Here is a 9,198-nt window from a genome sequence, read left to right on the forward strand (position 1 = left end):
CAATTCCTTCACATCTAAATATTTAATGTAATGAATATATATTATTAATGCAAATAAATATTTAAGTGTTAATAATTTGATAGAAGTTGACTTTAAAGGTAGTGTATCATTAATAAATGCACATGTGACTATAAATACATTTTCAATGTTTATTTACATTAGTAAAGTTATGGAATAGTCTTCCAAATAGTGTTCGGGACTCAGACACAGTCTCAGTGTTTAAGTCCAGGCTAAAAACCTATTTATTTAGCCAAGCATTTTTATAAATAGATTAGCCTTAGGTAAAGGAGCAGATCTGGGGGACTCATGGACGTAGAGTATTATGGTGAACTGGTATGTTTGGATGCTGTCTTCCTCACTCTCATTGATCACTCAGGTTTGCTGACGGTGAGGTGATTGGTTGCTTTACATCTCAGGAAGCCCTCATGTCTGTGTTTCCTTCTGGCTCTCCCTTTTAGTTATGCTGTCATAGTTAGTCCTGCCGGAGTCTCTGCTTGCACTCTACAGTTAATATACATTCACATTATACATTATATGACTGTGACCAGACCTAACTGTTATCTCTTCTCTTCTGCTTTCTCTCCTGCTCTTTCTCTTCCCTCTCTCCTTCCCTCTCTCTGTCGAGCTACACATGTCGCTCCTGAGCTGCCAGTGATCCAGACACCCTCTGCCCGCTGGACCTCTCTAACTCGTCCTGGAGTCCTGCTTCTGGTTGGAGATCTCATCACATGGATGCCCCCGTGTGGTCTGCCTGGAATGCGTGTGGTGACTGGGGTTGGTTCCACTTTCCCATGAAGGTGGTCCTGTCCTCGACTGATGCAGACAGCTGTTCTCTGAGGACCTGTGACTTGAGTCGCTCAATAGTTCAGGACTGAAATTTTTCACAGTCTACCTGAGCCTCCAGGAACAAACTGGACTTTAATCTTACACATCTCCTCTTATATTGAACTTCCAGTCTGGCATATTATTATGCACATCAATTCCTGCTATCTGTTTTCACCCAGATGAGGATGGGTTCCCTGTTGAGTCTGGTTCCTCTCAAGGTTTCTTCCTATTACCATCTCAGGGAGTTTTTCCTTGCCACTGTCGCCGTCGTCCTAGTCTTGCTCATCAGGGACAATCAGGGACAATCATATCATTTTGATTCATACACATTCACATTTCATACAAACTTAGTTCTTTTGATTGTGTAAAGCTGCTTTGTGATGATGTAAATCGTTAAAAGCGCTATACAAATAAAATTGAATTGAATTGAATTTAGTATAATTATATTATGTATCTTTTTAAATAAGAAATACTGACCGTAGTTTAGAACTTAATATGCTCAGTCTAGCCTGTCTCGTGCACATCTCTTTACTCCCCTTAACATGTCCCAAACAGCACCTTCATTTCCAGTTCATCTAATCTTTTACTGACCCATCAGGATTTCTTTAGGATTTCTTTTTTTCTTTCTTAAACCCTAATCCCTTATAAGGACTAAAACACCTGAGGCTTGGCACCTACATAAGACACCTCCCTTTACTGAACCCTCTCACACAACTTACAGGTATAATGTATTAATACAATTTATGGTGATACACACAACACTGCATACACACCTCAATCTCCACACAAAGTTAGTCAATAGTGTAAAAAGAAAAATGTGATTCATTTATACTATTTTTTTTTTATCATCTCAGTGGATCCTAACCAATATTCCTCAGGGAAAATCTTCCTGAGGCTTTAAAAAAGAGAGAGAGAGAAAGACAAGCCAAACTTCCTCATATGGGAGACACTAAATAGTGTGATTTATATATATATATATATATTATTTTAGAACAGAGTCCAATGTATTGTATAAAGCCATAAAAGGAGTTGTTTATGGGTATGAGTATGGGTATTCAAGTTATTTCTCTTTTTTCCCAACTTAAGAGTTGGATAGAGACTTCATGTAGATGGACCTTGGTGTAACTTGTTCATAGTCCTATTGCTATCCAAATAAAATACTATTATGGTTTCTATGTAGTACCATCCACAGTAATCTCATTGTGATCCTAACCTGTCCATGTGGAGCCACCTTAAGCAGCACCAAGTGTTTTTGAGCTGACAAAATGTCCAAATAGAAGATGGACATCAGGATGAATCAGGATCAGGAAGACTCTTAGGAGCAGCATGTTAACAAAGAGGGAGAATGAGGGATGAAGACAAGAGAAAACATGTTATTGGGTATGCTTTGGTCACATTATGGTTAAAGAAAATGAACGTTGTGTAAAGACTGCAATAATGGACATTGGTTCGATTCAATTCAATTTCATTTATATAGCGCTTTTAACAATGTCATTGTCTCAAAGCAGCTTTACAAAATTAAAAAAAGATGTGTAAGAGAAAAAAAATGTGTATAGATCCCAGTGATCTGAATGTCCCTGATGAGCAAGCCAAAGGTAATGGCAGCGAGGAAAATCTCTCTGGGAGGAAGAAACTTTGAGAGGAATCAGACTCCAAATGGAGCCCATCCTCCATTGGGTGATATCAGATAGCAGGACTTGATCTGCAGTCAACATTACTGCGAACATTATCAGAAAGGTTATTTCAAAGTTTAAAAGCTAAATATGAAAATGCTCTACCCTCTTTTGTAGACTGATATTCTGGGAACTACCAGAAATCCAGAGATTTGAGATCCTAAGGGAGTGCTGCGGATTGTAAGGTGTCAAAAGACTAAGAGCTAAACTATTTAGGGCCTTCTATGTAAGTAATGCTAGTTTTTTTCTAGTGAGAACCCTGGCAGCTGCATTTTGGACTAACTGTAGCTTGTTTATTGAGGATGCAAGACAACCACCTAGTAATGCATTACAATAGTCCAGTCTGAGGTCATGGAGGTCATGAATGCATGAACTAGCTTTTCTTTATCAGATATAGGTAAAATGTTCCTAAGCTTGGCAATATTTCTAAGGTGGAAAAAGGCTATTTTTGTAATATTGGAAATATAATTTTTAAGGGACAAGTTGCTGTCTAATATTACGCCCAGGTCTTTCACTGTTATGCTGGTAGTAATAGTACATTCTTTTACAGTAAGTGCAAGCTGAAATGTGAGAGCATTTGTTTACTGGGTTTAGAACCAATAAATAATATTTCTGTTGTGTCTGTACAGTGAAACCTCGGATTGTGAGTAACACGGTTTGCGCGTGTAAGCAGTGGAAAAATCCTATGTCCTCTAATGGTGTTACCCAAGGGAAGCATGTATATGGAGAACAGTAGAGGTCCTAAAACTGACCTTTGTGGGACCCCATATTTTACTGGCATAGACAGTTCTCCATTCAGATCTACAAAATGGTATCAGACAGGTAGGATCCAAACCATTTTTACGCCTGTCCCTGAATATCTATGTGATTTTGTAAGCACTATATATGAATATTATGATCTGTAGTGTCAAATGCAGTACTACGCTCAAGTAAGACGAGTAATAAGGTGCAGCCTTGGTCTAAAGCTACTGTAAAACAAGTGATTTGCACAGTTTTTATACTATGATGAGGCCTACAACCCGACTGAAATTATTCAAAAAACAAAAATATTGTTTCCCTGTAAAAATTTGCATATTTGAGCTGGCACTACCTTTTCTAATATTTTTTATATTGAAAAAAAAATTTTTTGGTTAATTGCTATTTTGCTCAGATGCTCGCTATGATGTGGGGCCAGGGGTAGCTCAGTGGTTAAGGCATTGGACTACGGTTCGGAAGATCCCAGGTTCAAACCCCACAACCACCAAGTTGCCATTGTTGGGCCCTTGAGCAAGGCCCTTAACCCTCAACTGCGTAGATGTGTAATGAGATTTAAAAAAAAAATGAAAGTCGCTCTGGATAAGAGTGTCTGCCAAATGCCCAAATGTAAATGAAACAAATGGAATGGTAAAAGGTAAAACAGACATGATGATTATGCCCTGAGACTGGTCATGGGTCTTATACAATTGTCTTCAAATTTGTGTAATAGATGACTTAAAGCTTTGAAGTATTGATCAAATTAGGCACAGCGACATCTGGTGGTTTTTAGAAATTAAAGCAGCCATTCACTGACGCACTCTCATGCTTTACTGATTAAACAGTTTGAACAGGGAAAATAAATAAATAAATTATATATATATATATATATATATATATATACAGTGGTGTGAAAAACTATTTGCCCCCTTCCTGATTTCTTATTCTTTTGCATGTTTGTCACACAAAATGTTTCTGATCATTAAACACATTTAACTATTAGTCAAAGATAACACAAGTAAACACAAAATGCAGTTTTTAAATGATGGTTTTTATTATTTAGGGAGAAGAAAAATCCAAACCTACATGGCCCTGTGTGAAAAAGTAATTGCCCCCTGAACCTAATAACTGGTTGGGCCACCCTTAGCAGCAATAACTGCAATCAAGCGTTTGCGATAACTTGCAACGAGTCTTTTACAGCACTCTGGAGGAATTTTGGCCCACTCATCTTTGCAGGATTGTTGTAGATTAGCTTTATTTGAGGGTTTTCTAGCATGAACCGCCTTTTTAAGGTCATGCCACAACATCTTAATAGGATTCAGGTCAGGACTTTAACTAGGCCACTCCAAAGTCTTCACTTTGTTTTTCTTCAGCCATTCAGAGGTGGATTTGCTGGTGTGTTTTGGGTCATTGTCCTGCTGCAGCACCCAAGATCGCTTCAGCTTGAGTTGATGAACAGATGGCCGGACATTCTCCTTCAGGATTTTTTGGTAGACAGTAGAATTCATGGTTCCATCTATCACAGCAAGCCTTCCAGGTCCTCAAGCAGCAAAACAACCCCAGACCATCACACTACCACCACCATATTTTACTGTTGGTATGATGTTCTTTTTCTGAAATGCTGTGTTACTTTGGATGTACTTTACTTTAGATGTAACGGGACACGCACCTTCCAAAAAGTTCAACTTTTGTCTCGTTGGTCCACAAGGTATTTTCCCAAAAGTCTTGGCAATCATTGAGATGTTTTTTAGCAAAATTGAGACAAGCCTTAATCTTCTTTTTGCTTAAAAGTGGTTTGCACCTTGGAAATCTGCCATGCAGGCCGTTTTTGCCCAGTCTCTTTCTTATGGTGGAGTCGTGAACACTGACCTTAATCGAGACAAGTGAGGCCTGCAGTTCTTTAGATGTTGTCCTGGGGTCTTTTGTGGCCCCTCGGATGAGTTGTCTCTGCGCTCTTGGGGTAATTTTGGTCGGCCTGCCACTCCTGGGAAGGTTTACCACTGTTACATGTTTTTGCCATTTGTGGATAATGGCTCTCACTGTGGTTCGCTGGAGTCCCAAAGCTTTAGAAAGGGCTTTATAACCTTTACCAGACTGATAGATCTCAATTACTTTTGTTCTCATTTGTTCCTGAATTTCTTTGGATCTTGGCATGATGTCTAGCTTTTGAGGTGCTTTTGGTCTACTTCTCTGTGTCAGGTAGCTCCTATTTAAGTGATTTCTTGATTAAAACAGGTGTGGCAGTAATCAGGCCTGGGGGTGACCACAGAAATTGAACTCAGGTGTGATAAACCACAGTTAAGTTATTTTTTATCACGGGGGGCAATCACTTTTTCACACAAGCCCATGTAGGTTTGGATTTTTTTTTCTCCCTAAATAATAAAAAACATCATTTAAAAACTGCATTTTGTGTTTACTTGTGTTATCTTTGACTAATAGTTAAATGTGTTTGATGATCAGAAACATTTTGTGTGACAAACATGCAAAAGAATAAAAAATCAGGAAGGGGGCAAATAGTTTTTCACACCACTGTATATATATATATATATATATATATATATATATATATATATATATATATATATATTTATGCTGCCATGTTTTAATGGTTGTTCTTTCTCTTTCGCCTGCTCCTGTTAGGGGTCACCACAGTGGACCACTCTGTCTACCACATCTTCCCTTGTCACTCCAACCTTCTCCAACCTTCAACAACTGCCCGTATCCTCCACCTCTCTAGACTCATCTCAACCTGCTCCCTACTCTGCATGTCCTCCCTTACAACATCTCAAATTCAAATCAAATTCAAATTTTATTTTTCACATACACAGTCCTACACAGTATGACATGAAGTGAAATGCTTATACGACTGCAGATGACCTCAAGATTCAAAAGTAAAGTTTTAGTGTGAAAAATAAGAGAAATTGCAAATAAAAAATATTGGAAATATGTCAATAAATGTTACATTTAAATTTACATAATGTACAAGGAATAAAAACTATGAATATAAAATACTGAAAAATAAATTGAAGAATAAAAACGAGATATTGTCACATCTAAGCCACCTCAGCCCTGGGGAGTAAGATCGGCTCTCCGGATTACTGAGCCGTCGCTTTTTCTCCCCCTAGTGTGTCTGCATGTGTATTGTTCCCCATTAAACTTCACTAGCAACAAATCAAGTTCACCTGTGTTGACCCCGTGTGTCTCCCTATTTATTCCAGCCGAACCCGTATCACTTCATCTGTTTACTGTTGTGTACCATTGTCATGTCTTGCATTAAAACTATTTCTCTTTTATTTTTGTTTATTTCTCTTCCAGGACTGAGCGGTATCAGCAGGCGAGGCGTTTTTGCATGGAAGGCATTCCCCAAGGGCAAGGTTAGGCTGAAAGGATAGCAGCCCCTATTTCATCCCAGAGCTTCGGACGAGACCTGTTTGTTTGTTTGTTTGTTTGTTTGTTATTACTTTAAGAAAGCTGGCCTGCAGACCCAGCCTGGCAAAGTAGCAAGCCAGTTGATTTCTCTGTTCTTTTTTTGTGTATTTTTCAGTATTATTTGGACTGTCTTCATTAAAAAGAATATATATTTTATTCACCCTGCATCTGCGTTCACTCTCTCAGCATGGAAACCATGACAGATATAAGAAATATAATAAAATAAATGAACAGAATATAATAAAAATATGAAGAAAATAACAAAAATGAAATATGGGAGAGTTGAGATGTAATGTAGTGTAGAACTGTGTCCAGTTACTCATTCCTAAACCAGTCCATTCTTGTCACTCCCAAAGTGATCTCTTTATTGTCCTGATAACTTTTCCTTTCATTCCTGCCGATACTTTTTTTTTTACAAATCACTCCTGCTAACCTTCTCCACACATTGCACCCTGCCTGCACTCTCTTCTTTTATTTTTCTCACTTGATCTTCACTCCCCAGAATGCTTTGTACAGATAACCCTCCACACATGTGCTCTACACATGCCTTTTCTCTCCCATGCCTCTCAAATACAAATCAAATTTAAATTCAAATCAAGTTTAAATAAAATTTCAATTTTAAAATGCATTTGTCGCACACATGGTCAACACAGTACAATATCCAGTGAAATGTTTTACCAACGGCCCATGTGCTCCCCCTCTCTAGACTCATCTCAACCTGCTCCCTACTCTTGAATAAAACTTATTTTTTTAAATATAATTGTGTATCTGAAAAAAATCTACAGGTATCTGACACAGATACTTGACGCAGATAATTTTCATTTTTGTCTCTTCCGTCAACAACTTTACACTTGAGCTCTTCGCTATCCGACACCTGAACATTCCTCAGCATTAGAGACATGTTTACTTCCTCCAGCTCATGTGTGAACAAATTCAATCTGCCCTCATAGCCCTTCCTCTCTTTCACCTGCCTGTTCTTGTCCAAATACAGTCTGTCTAGTTAAACCCCCTAATATCCATGGCAACAGCTCTCGTTTTAGGTAAGAGGTAAAAGGACAGAATACCATCATTTGGAAAAAAGTCTGTATAGGCCAAAATATTAGACCTGAAGACCAGGTTAAACTCCGAGAGGAGATACATATTATGGTACATATAGTGTTTTATTTTATTATTATTATTATTATTATTATTATTATTATTATTATTATATTTTATTTTTTGTGTGGATGCACAACACTTACCTGCAACATGCTGATAAATGACATGAGTTTCTCCATGAGCTTTACACCTGTACAGTAATCCATAACTCACCTGGCCAAATTCTCCTCCTTCTTATTTTAAGTGTCCCTATGTAATCATAGGGCTCCTGTTGAATACACTTTGGTGCCTTAAACCACCTGACACCTACTCAAAAACAGAAGTTGTTTTCCACACATTCAGCTAAAATAATGAAAAGACAAGGAATTGGTAATAGACATAAATCATCAGTGACCCTTTCTGGAGAGCTGGAGATCAAAAACATGATCAAGCTTACCACATTCATACCTCATTCTTCTCCAGGAAGATGGCAAGCTGGTTGAGGCAGTGTAATGGTATGGTCCTGCCATTCATGTGAACATAACTTTGACACACACCATCTACCTAACCATTGGTGCTAAACAAGTACACCTCTTTATGAGTGGCTGTGGCTGCTTTCAGCAGGTAAATGTGCCAACACTGATTTTTCTTTTTTAGAAATTATTTAAAGAAACACATGAAACATGTGGTCTAAGCCTCAAAATTCTCCAGATCTCAATCCAATTGAGAAGTAAGAGGAACGATGTTTCATTTCACTGTGTATCGAACTGTAGAGTATCTGGTTGTAATGACAATAAAAGCCTACTTGACTTGACATGAACTTTACAGAACAAATGTGGTTGGGAAATAAGTCATGAATGAACATGATCAAAGATCACTTAAACGCTTGGTAAATTTGCATTATAAAAATGCATAGTATAAACCAAAGCTATTTTTAGTTGAAAAGTCAAGAGTCAATATGATGAGAACTCACAAGATTGGGACTACACAGTTGCATGTCCATAAGAAAAAAAGCATTTGTTGTAAAACTTATCAGTAAAAGGCTTTAGTTTGCTAAGGAGCATACACAGGCATTTCTATAACAGCATCTCTTTTACATTTGTGCAGCTGCAAATTGCAGAATGACATCAACGCACTTGTTCTAATAGGTTATTATTGTATAAAAACAGCTCATTCACAGACAGACAGACAGACAGACAGACAGACAGACAGATAGATAGATAGATAGATAGATAGATAGATAGATAGATAGATAGATAGATAGATAGATAGATAGATAGTAAATGACTAAACACTCTATTACTTCTTAATACATTTAATTTCTATGTTAATTAGGACACAATTTTATTCTTATGAACAATCAGAAACAAATTGAAGACCACATCCAGGCCAAGACTACCAAAGTAAATGCAACAGTACAGACAGTAAGTCATACAGGTGAAGTGTGATGATATGGGACGAA

This window comes from Clarias gariepinus, chromosome 4 (assembly GCF_024256425.1).
Source record: "Clarias gariepinus isolate MV-2021 ecotype Netherlands chromosome 4, CGAR_prim_01v2, whole genome shotgun sequence".
In the NCBI taxonomy this organism is placed as follows: Eukaryota; Metazoa; Chordata; class Actinopteri; order Siluriformes; family Clariidae; genus Clarias; species Clarias gariepinus.